Source organism: Phyllobates terribilis, unplaced genomic scaffold (assembly GCF_046119375.1).
Source record: "Phyllobates terribilis strain yellow unplaced genomic scaffold, ASM4611937v1 Scaffold_3__8_contigs__length_932513732, whole genome shotgun sequence".
Lineage (NCBI taxonomy): Eukaryota > Metazoa > Chordata > Amphibia > Anura > Dendrobatidae > Phyllobates > Phyllobates terribilis.
The window spans coordinates 48,783,673-48,796,100 of record NW_027362763.1 but is presented as its reverse complement, the minus strand read 5'-3'; positions in this window follow the sequence as shown (position 1 = coordinate 48,796,100).

Sequence of the window (12,428 nt, the reverse complement as noted above, 5' to 3'; positions counted from 1 at the left end):
CTGTTTCCCCCCCATTCCATGTATATATGCTCTTTCCCCCCATTCCATGTATATATGCTCTTTCCCCCCATTCCATGTATATATGCACTTTCCCCCCATTCCATGTATATATGCTCTTTCCTCCCTTTCCATGTATATATGCTCTTTCCCCCCATTCCATGTATATATGCTCTTTCCTCCCTTTCCATGTATATATGCTCTTCCCCCCCATTCCATGTATATATGTTCTTTCCCCCCATTCCATGTATATATGCTGTTTCCCCCCCATTCCATGTATATATGCTCTTTCCTCCCTTTCCATGTATATATGCTCTTTCCCCCAATTCCATGTATATATGCTCTTTCCTCTCATTCCATGTATATATGCTCTTTCCCCCAATTCCATGTATATATGCTCTTTCCTCTCATTCCATGTATATATGCTCTTTCCCCCAATTCCATGTATATATGCTCTTTCCCCCCATTCCATGTATAAATGCTCTTTCCTCTCATTCCATGTATATATGCTCTTTCCTCCCATTCCATGTATATATGCTCTTTCCCCCCATTCCATGTATATATGCTCTTTCCTCTCATTCCATGTATATATGCTCTTTCCCTCCCCCCATTCCATGTATATATGCTCTTTCCTCCCATTCCATGTATATATGCTCTTTCCCTCCATTCCATGTATATATGCTCTTTCCCTCACCCCCATTCCATGTATATATGCTCTTTCCCCCCATTCCATGTATATATGCTCTTTCCCCCCATTCCATGTATATATGCTCTTTCCCTCCCCCCCATTCCATGTATATATGCCCTTTCCTCCCTTTCCATATATATATATGCTCTTTCCCCCCATTCCATGTATATATGATCTTTCCCCCCATTCCATGTATATATGCTCTTTCCCCTCATTCCATGTATATATGCTCTTTCCCCCCATTCCATGTATATATGCTCTTTCCCCCCATTCCATGTATATATGCTCTTTCCCCCCATTCCATGTATATATGCTCTTTCCCCCCATTCAATGTATATATGCTCTTTCCCTCCCCCATTCCATGTATATATGCTCTTTCCCCCCATTCCATGTATATATGCTCTTTCCCTCCCCCCCATTCCATGTATATATGCTCTTTCCTCCCATTCCATGTATATATGCTCTTTCCCCCCATTCCATGTATATATGCTCTTTCCCTCCCCCCATTCCATGTATATATGCTCTTTCCCCCCATTCCATGTATATATGCTCTTTCCCTCCCCCCCATTCCATGTATATATGCTCTTTCCTCCCATTCCATGTATATATGCTCTTTCCCCCCATTCCATGTATATATGCTCTTTCCCTCCCCCCCATTCCATGTATATATGCTCTTTCCTCCCATTCCATGTATATATGCTCTTTCCACCCATTCCATGTATATATGCTCTTTCCCTCCCCCCCATTCCATGTATATATGCTCTTTCCCTCCCCCCCATTCCATGTATATATGCTCTTTCCTCCCTTTCCATGTATATATGCTCTTTCCCCCCATTCCATTGATATATGCTCTTTCCTCCCCTCTCCCATTCCATGTATATATGCTCTTTCCGTCCCCCTCCCATTCCATGTATATATGCTCTATCCCTCCCCCCTCCCATTCCATGTATATATGCTCTTTCCCTCCCCCTCCCATTCCATGTATATTTGCTCTTCCCCCCCATTCCATGTATATATGCTATTTCCCTCCATTCCATGTATATATGCTCTTTCCCCCCATTCCATGTATATATGCTCTTTCCTCCCATTCCATTTATATATGCTCTTTCCCTCCCCCCTCCCATTCCATGTATATATGCTCTTTCCCCCCCATTCCATTTATATATGCTCTTTCCCCCCCATTCCATGTATATATGCTCTTTCCTCCCATTCCATGTATATATGCTCTTTCCCCCCATTCCATGTATATATGCTCTTCCCCCCCATTCCATGTATATATGCTCTTTCCCCCCATTCCATGTATATATGCTCTTCCCCCCCATTCCATGTATATATGCTCTTTCCCCCCATTCCATGTATATATGCTGTTTCCCCCCCATTCCATGTATATATGCTGTTTCCCCCCCATTCCATGTATATATGCTCTTTCCGTCCCCCTCCCATTCCATGTATGTATGCTCTTTCCCTCCCCCTCCCATTCCATGTATATATGCTCTTCCCCCCCATTCCATGTATATATGCTCCCCCCCCATTCCATGTATATATGCTCTTTCCCTCCATTCCATGTATATATGCTCTTCCCCCCCATTCCATGTATATATGCTCTTTCCCCCCATTCCATGTATATATGCTCTTCCCCCCCATTCCATGTATATATGCTCTTTCCCCCCATTCCATGTATATATGCTGTTTCCCCCCCATTCCATGTATATATGCTCTTTCCGTCCCCCTCCCATTCCATGTATGTATGCTCTTTCCCTCCCCCTCCCATTCCATGTATATATGCTCTTCCCCCCCATTCCATGTATATATGCTCCCCCCCATTCCATGTATATATGCTCTTTCCCCCCATTCCATGTATATATGCTCTTCCCCCCCATTCCATGTATATATGCTCCCCCCCATTCCATGTATATATGCTCTTTCCCCCCATTCCATGTATATATGCTCTTTCCTCCCATTCCATTTATATATGCTCTTTCCCTCCCCCTCCCATTCCATGTATATATGCTCTTTCCCCCCCATTCCATTTATATATGCTCTTTCCCCCCCATTCCATGTATATATGCTCTTTCCTCCCATTCCATGTATATATGCTCTTTCCCCCCATTCCATGTATATATGCTCTTCCCCCCCATTCCATGTATATATGCTCTTTCCCCCCATTCCATGTATATATGCTCTTCCCCCCCATTCCATGTATATATGCTCTTTTCCCCCATTCCATGTATATATGCTGTTTCCCCCCCATTCCATGTCTATATGCTCTTTCCCCCCATTCCATGTATATATGCTCTTTCCCTCCCCCCCATTCCATGTATATATGCTCTTTCCTCCCTTTCCATGTATATATGCTCTTTCCCCCCATTCCATGTATATATGCTCTTTCCTCCCATTCCATGTATATATGCTCTTTCCCTCCATTCCATGTATATATGCTCTTTCCCTCCCCCCCATTCCATGTATATATGCTCTTTCCCCCCATTCCATGTATATATGCTCTTTCCCTCCCCCCCATTCCATGTATATATGCTCTTTCCCTCCCCCCCATTCCATGTATATATGCTCTTTCCTCCCATTCCATGTATATATGCCCTTTCCTCCCTTTCCATGTATATATATGCTCTTTCCCCCCATTCCATGTATATATGCTCTTTCCCCCCATTCCATGTATATATGCTCTTTCCCCTCATTCCATGTATATATGCTCTTTCCCCCCATTCCATGTATATATGCTCTTTCCCCCCATTCCATGTATATATGCTCTTTCCCCCCATTCCATGTATATATGCTCTTTCCCCCCATTCAATGTATATATGCTCTTTCCCTCCCCCATTCCATGTATATATGCTCTTTCCCCCCATTCCATGTATATATGCTCTTTCCCCCCATTCCATGTATATATGCTCTTTCCCCCCATTCCATGTATATATGCTCTTTCCCTCCCCCCATTCCATGTATATATGCTCTTTCCCCCCATTCCATGTATATATGCTCTTTCCCTCCCCCCCATTCCATGTATATATGCTCTTTCCTCCCTTTCCATGTATATATGCTCTTTCCCCCCATTCCATGTATATATGCTCTTTCCTCCCATTCCATGTATATATGCTCTTTCCCTCCATTCCATGTATATATGCTCTTTCCCTCCCCCCCATTCCATGTATATATGCTCTTTCCTCCCATTCCATGTATATATGCTCTTTCCTCCCATTCCATGTATATATGCTCTTTCCCCCCATTCCATGTATATATACTCTTTCCCCCCATTCCATGTATATATGCTCTTTCCCTCCCCCCCATTCCATGTATATATGCTCTTTCCCCCCATTCCATGTATATATGCTCTTTCCCCCCAATCCATGTATATATGCTCTTTCCCTCCCCCCATTCCATGTATATATGCTCTTTCCCCCCATTCCATGTATATATGCTCTTTCCCTCCCCCCCATTCCATGTATATATGCTCTTTCCCCCCATTCCATGTATATATGCTCTTTCCCCCCAATCCATGTATATATGCTCTTTCCCCCCATTCCATGTATATATGCTCTTTCCCTCCCCCCCATTCCATGTATATATGCTCTTTCCTCCCATTCCATGTATATATGCTCTTTCCCCCCATTCCATTGATATATGCTCTTTCCTCCCATTCCATGTATATATGCTCGATCCCCCCATTCCATATATATATGCTCTTTCCGTCCCCCTCCCATTCCATGTATGTATGCTCTTTCCCTCCCCCTCCCATTCCATGTATATATGCTCTTCCCCCCCATTCCATGTATATATGCTCCCCCCCATTCCATGTATATATGCTCTTCCCCCCCATTCCATGTATATATGCTCTTTCCCTCCCCCCCATTCCATGTATATATCCTCTTTCCCTCCCCCCCATTCCATGTATATATGCTCTTTCCCCCCATTCCATGTATATATGCTCTTTCCTCCCATTCCATGTATATATGCTCTTTCCCCCCCATTCCATGTATATATGCTCCCCCCCCATTCCATGTATATATGCTCTTCCCCCCCATTCCATGTATATATGCTCTTTCCCCCCATTCCATGTATATATGCTCTTTCCCCCCATTCCATGTATATATGCTCTTTCCCTCCCCCCATTCCATGTATATATGCTCTTTCCCTCTCCCCCCCATTCCATGTATATATGCTCTTTCCCCCCATTCCATGTATATATGCTCTTTCCCTCCCCCCTCCCATTCCATGTATATATGCTCTTTCCCTCTCCCCCCCATTCCATGTATATATGCTCTTTCCCTCCCCCCTCCCTTTCCATGTATATATGCTCTTCCCCCCCATTCCATGTATATATGCTCTTTCTCCCCATTCCATGTATATATGCTCTTTCCTCCCATTCCATGTATATATGCTCTTTCCCCCCCATTCCATGTATATATGCTCCCCCCCCATTCCATGTATATATGCTCTTCCCCCCCATTCCATGTATATATGCTCTTTCCCCCCATTCCATGTATATATGCTCTTTCCCCCCATTCCATGTATATATGCTCTTTCCCCCCATTCCATGTATATATGCTCTTTCCCTCCCCCCATTCCATGTATATATGCTCTTTCCCTCTCCCCCCCATTCCATGTATATATGCTCTTTCCCCCCATTCCATGTATATATGCTCTTTCCCTCCCCCCTCCCATTCCATGTATATATGCTCTTTCCCTTTCCCCCCCATTCCATGTATATATGCTCTTTCCCTCCCCCCTCCCTTTCCATGTATATATGCTCTTTCCCCCCATTCCATGTATATATGCTCTTTCCCTCCCCCCCATTCCATGTATATATGCTCTTCCCCCCATTCCATGTATATATGCTCTTCCCCCCCATTCCATGTATATATGCTCTCCCCCCCCATTCCATGTATATATGCTGTTTCCCCCATTCCATGTATATATGCTCTTTCCCCCCATTCCATGTATATATGCTCTCCCCCCCATTCCATGTATATATGCTCTTTCCCTCTCCCCCCCATTCCATGTATATATGCTCTTTCCCCCCATTCCATGTATATATGCTCCCCCCCATTCCATGTATATATGCTCTTTCCCCCCATTCCATGTATATATGCTATTTCTCCCCATTCCATGTATATATGCTCTTTCCCACCCCCTCCCATTCCATCTATATATGCTCTTTCCCCCCATTCCATGTATATATGCTCTTTCCCCCCATTCCATGTATATATGCTCTTTCCCCCATTCCATGTATATATGCTCTTTCCCCCCATTCCATGTATATATGCTCTTTCCCCCATTCCATGTATATATGCTCTTTCCCCCCATTCCATGTATATATGCTCTTTCCCCCCATTCCATGTATATATGCTCTTTCCCCCCATTCCATGTATATATGCTCTTTCCCCCCATTCCATGTATATATGCTCTTCCCCCCATTCCATGTATATATGCTCTTTCCCCCCATTCCATGTATATATGCTCTTTCCCCCATTCCATGTATATATGCTCTTTCCCCCCATTCCATGTATATATGCTCTTTCCCCCCATTCCATGTATATATGCTCTTCCCCCCATTCCATGTATATATGCTCTTCCCCCCATTCCATGTATATATGCTCTTCCTCCCCATTCCATGTATATATGCTCTTCCCCCCATTCCATGTATATATGCTCTTTCCCCCTCATTCCATGTATATATGCTCTTCCCCCCATTCCATGTATATATGCTCTTCCCCCCATTCCATGTATATATGCTCTTTCCCCCTCATTCCATGTATATATGCTCTTCCTCCCCATTCCATGTATATATGCTCTTTCCCCCCATTCCATGTATATATGCTCTTCCCCCCATTCCATGTATATATGCTCTTTCCCCCTCATTCCATGTATATTTGCTCTTTCCCCCTCATTCCATGTATATATGCTCTTTCCCCCTCATTCCATGTATATATGCTCTTCCCCCCCATTCCATGTATATTTGCTCTTTCCCCCTCATTCCATGTATATATGCTCTCCCCCCCCATTCCATGTATATATGCTCTTCCCCCCCATTCCATGTATATATGCTCTTTCCCCCTCATTCCATGTATATATGCTCTTCCCCCCCATTCCATGTATATATGCTCTTTCCCCCCATTCCATGTATATATGCTCTTCCCCCCATTCCATGTATATATGCGCTTTCCCCCCATTCCATGTATATATGCTCTTCCCCCCATTCAATGTATATATGCTCTTTCCCCCCCATTCCATGTATATATGCTCTTTCCCCCTCATTCCATGTATATATGCTCTTTCCCCCCATTCCATGTATATATGCTCTTTCCCCCCATTCCATGTATATATGCTGTTTCCCCCCATTCCATGTATATATGCTCTTTCCCCCCATTCCATGTATATATGCTCTTTCCCTCTCCCTCCCATTCCATGTATATATGCTCTTTCCCCCCATTCCATGTATATATGCTCTTTCCCTCTCCCTCCCATTCCATGTATATATGCTCTTTCCCCCCATTCCATGTATATATGCTCTTTCCCCCCATTCCATGTATATATGCTCTTTCCCACCCCCTCCCATTCCATCTATATATGCTCTTTCCCCCCATTCCATGTATATATGCTCTTTCCCTCTCCCTCCCATTCCATGTATATATGCTCTCCCCCCCCATTCCATGTATATATGCTCTTTCCCTCTCCCTCCCATTCCATGTATATATGCTCTTTCCCCCCATTCCATGTATATATGCTCTTTCCCCCCATTCCATGTATATATGCTCTTTCCCACCCCCTCCCATTCCATCTATATATGCTCTTTCCCCCCATTCCATGTATATATGCTCTTTCCCCCCATTCCATGTATATATGCTCTTTCCCCCATTCCATGTATATATGCTCTTTCCCCCCATTCCATGTATATATGCTCTTTCCCCCATTCCATGTATATATGCTCTTTCCCCCCATTCCATGTATATATGCTCTTTCCCCCCATTCCATGTATATATGCTCTTTCCCCCCATTCCATGTATATATGCTCTTTCCCCCTCATTCCATGTATATATGCTCTTCCCCCCATTCCATGTATATATGCTCTTCCCCCCATTCCATGTATATATGCTCTTTCCCCCTCATTCCATGTATATATGCTCTTCCTCCCCATTCCATGTATATATGCTCTTTCCCCCCATTCCATGTATATATGCTCTTTCCCCCTCATTCCATGTATATATGCTCTTCCCCCCCATTCCATGTATATATGCTCTTTCCCCCCATTCCATGTATATATGCTCTTCCCCCCATTCCATGTATATATGCTCTTTCCCCCCATTCCATGTATATATGCTCTTTCCCCCCATTCCATGTATATATGCTCTTTCCCCCATTCCATGTATATATGCTCTTTCCCCCCATTCCATGTATATATGCTCTTTCCCCCATTCCATGTATATATGCTCTTCCCCCCATTCCATGTATATATGCTCTTTCCCCCTCATTCCATGTATATATGCTCTTCCCCCCCATTCCATGTATATATGCTCTTTCCCCCTCATTCCATGTATATATGCTCTTTCCCCCCATTCCATGTATATATGCTCTTTCCCCCTCATTCCATGTATATATGCTCTTTCCCCCATTCCATGTATATATGCTCTTTCCCCCCATTCCATGTATATATGCTCTTTCCCTCCCCCCCATTCCATGTATATATGCTCTTTCCCCCCATTCCATGTATATATGCTCTTTCCCCCATTCCATGTATATATGCTCTTCCCCCCATTCCATGTATATATGCTCTTTCCCCCCATTCCATGTATATATGCTCTTCCCCCCATTCCATGTATATATGCTCTTTCCCCCCATTCCATGTATATATGCTCTTCCCCCCATTTCATGTATATATGCTCTTTCCCCCCATTCCATGTATATATGCTCTTCCCCCCATTCCATGTATATATGCTCTTTCCCCCCATTCCATGTATATATGCTCTTTCCCCCCATTCCATGTATATATGCTCTTTCCCCCCATTCCATGTATATATGCTCTTCCCCCCATTCCATGTATATATGCTCTTCCCCCCATTCCATGTATATATGCTCTTCCCCCCATTACATAGTTACATAGTTTATAAGGCCGAAAAAAGACAAGCGTCCATCCAGTTCAGCCTATTTCTTGTGCACTGCAGCTATTCCGCAGCGTTGATCCAGGGGAAGGCAAAAAAACAAACAAACATGCGGTATAGGCCAATTTACATCATTGAGGAAAAATTCACTTCCCGACACCAATCTGGCAGTCAGATTAAATCCCTGGATTAATTAACTAAGCATAAGATGTAATTTTATTGTTCTCAAGAAAGGCGTCCAGGCCTCTCTTGAACTCATTAAGTGAGTTGGACATCACCACTTCCTCTCCCAGAGAGTTCCAGAGTCTCACGGCTCTGACCGTAAAGAATCCCCTTCTATGCTGGTGCAGGAACCTCCTTTCCTCCAGACGCATAAGACGCGCCCCTGGGTCTGTGTCGCGCTGCGTTGCGCACGCGGGAGCTTACCCGGAGCCGGATCTGTTGAGGGTTGTAGTCTCGTGGCGGTGACCCGGTCCGTGCCCAGGGAGTCAAACTGAGCGGCGATGTATCAGCGGTAGATGTTGGACGACTACGCCACCCGTTGAGTACAGCTAAGGAGCTGCTGCTGCAGGGCAGACCGCTGAGGCCGGTGGTAGGATTGTGCAGCGTGATAGTATAACCCCCAACGGGAGGGGTATGGCCTCAGGGCAGCCGACGTGGATGATGGGGGTAGCAGGAACCACTCGGAGACGGTACGGTGTAGTTCAGGGTCTTTACTGGTGACAAAGATAGACCCTCCCGGAGTACTGGCTAGCGATTGGGGCCTGGTCAGTCCTTGAGCAGATGGGATCTCCCCTGGCCAGGCGGAGTTGTAGGCCTCCCAAACTAACTGTACTCTTCTGGCTACCTTGCTAGAGGCGGGTATAAGTAGCCCACGTCCCTGAGTGTACCGTGTGGTGCTCACCCGTATGGCCGGTGACTCGGGTTTCTTGGCCAGAGGACCTGGAATCCCCTGCCTGACGGATTCTGCTGCTGGGTAGGAGTTAGTCCCCACAGCCTCGGACTCCGGGTCCGGTAACAAATCTTCTCAGTCAGGGCGAGCTCTGCAGCTGCCAGCCCCTAACTCCTTGTAACACTGCTCCCACAGAGCTCCTGATGTTCTGTTCCTGTATTTGCTTCTTTTCTCTGTCTCTACTTCTTCTCTACTCACTAACCCTGCCTCAGCCCTAGGTTTATATAGGGGAAGTTCTTCCCCTCCCAGGACTGGGCAGGAGGTGTGGCATGCATAGGATCCCTGACCAAGAGACCTCCCACCTGCTCTCAGACATAACATTGCTGTTACTGTGGAAACCAGACCCCTGGGGTGCCACATTCCCCCCTAGTGAAATTTAGTACTCCGGGACTAAACATATTTTTAGAAAAACATAACAAGGTATAAACAATAATAATACAATAAGAAAAACACATAAAGATGGTTACGGCGTGTCCGCAACCAGGTGCAGTTTTGAAGAAAAGCAAGGTGTCCATTTCACCAAAACAGGGAGACGTAACCAGGTAGGGGTCTGTCCTGCCCCGAGTCCTTAACAGTCTTTAGTCCATTCCTAGGTTACGCTCCAACCAATTGTACAAGGATTCCCGGTAAATCCACCAAGGACTCCTAAAAATAACTAGAAACACATAATTATTTACAAGTAACAGACAGGTGACCACAAATAAAACAATTTAAACACTTCAAATCCTCCAACGTGCGGGTAACTGGCCTCTAGTGGCCCTAGTGGACCTACGGAGCTGACTGTCTGGCCCTGAACTACAGGGTGTAGGAGCTGTCAAGGGTAAACTGGGCAGCTGTCTATGGGCTCTTTGGCTCACTAGGGGTACGGCAGGCTCACTATGAGCAGAGGGTTGATCCTCCTGTTCTGCTTGTGTGGAGTCTGCTGCCTCCTGGACCGGCTGCTCTTCCAGCTCTACCTGTTGCTCCGTAGGCACTTGGGATGCTGGTTGGAGGAACGTGAGGACGGGTACCACAACTGCACCATTGACTTGAGTCCAGGACCGAGGGAAGTCTCCGAGCACAGTACTAACCATATCTTCCCTTTCCTCTACGGGTCGAGGGTCTTCTTGCTCTCCTTCTGGGTTCCGTAGCTGTTCGGGACACTTCTTCAGGTGATCCCGGGATACAATGGCTGTGGTTTCCCCTCCGTCTTTACTGATGGTACAGACCTTTGGGTTGTCGTGGCTTGAGGGCAGTACGGTGTACGGGTCCTTCTCCCACTGGTCGTCCAACTTGTGGAGCCGTCTCTTCCTCTTCAAGACCTGCTCTCCGGGTACCAGGGGAACAGCGGGAGCATACTGGTTGTAAGTTTTCTCTTGTCTTTCCCTAGCGAGACAGAGACTTCGCTCCACGCTCTCCTGTACTTTCCGGTACTGCTGCTGCCTCTCTGTGTCCCAGTCTGCTTCCGGTGAAGTGTCCTCGGGTGTCAGGACTCCCATCTCCAAGTCAACAGGTAGCTTACCAGGCCTTGCCCTCATTAGGTAAGCCGGGGTACAGTTGGTGGAACCTACAGGGATGTAGTTGTATAGGTCCACCAGGTCGGGCAGCTTCTCAGGCCACAGACTGCGTTCTTCCAGGGGCAACGTTTTCAGAAGATCCATTACCACCTGGTTCATTTTCTCACAAAGTCCATTAGTTTGCGGATGATAGGGTGTCGTCCTTATCTTCCGGCAGCCATACAGATTGCAGAATTCCTGGAAGACCTCCGCTTCAAAGGCAGGTCCCTGGTCCGTCAGCACTTGGTCCGGGTACCCGTGTGGACGGCAGAAGTGCTGCTGGAAGGCTCTAGCTGCTGTTTGAGCTGTTAAGTCTTTAACGGGGACGACAACCAAGAACCGGGAGTAATGATCCACAATGGTTAACGCGTAGACGTAGCCACTTCTGCTTGGGGTCAGTTTTACATGATCCAAGGCTACCAGTTCCAACGGCTGCTTGGTGACGATGGACTGAAGGGGGGTCTTCTGGCTGGCACGGTCCTTCCTTCTTAGGTTGCACGGGCCACAGTCTCTGCACCACCTCTCGATGGTTCCCCTCATGCCTACCCAGTGGAACCGCCCGCGCAGCAGGAACTCCAGCTTCTTCCATCCGAAGTGTCCAGCCCCGTCGTGGTATGCCTCCATCACCATGGCTGCGTCTCTTCGTGGCACCACTACTTGCCAGATTAGTTCATGCGTCCGGGAGTTAACCTATCTGCGGCACAACTTCCCCTTGTAAAGGAACAGTCGACTCTTCTCAGCCCACAGTTGTTTGGCTTCCTCCGGAGCATCTGGGTCAAGGCGAGCCTCTGGCCGAGTCAGCATCTCCTTCACCAGTCGGACGGCAGGGTCACTGTCTTGCGTTTCCTCCCAGTTGTAGTGAGGCAAGGGGTTAAACGTAGCGGCTTGCTTACTCCTTAACCGATGGGAATACTGGATAGTCCCATGACGGTGGAACGCGGGGAGTTCGACTTCTTCCAGTCCCTCTGGATCTTCTCCTACGTCCGGTAGGTTTGGCATCCTGGACAGGGCGTCCGCGTTGGCATTGGAGCGTCCTGCCCGGTATTTGATTGTGAACTCGTAGTTGGACAGACGGGCCATCCATCTCTGCTCTAGGGCACCGAGTCTTGCCGTGTCCAGGTGTGTCAACGGGTTGTTATCCGTGT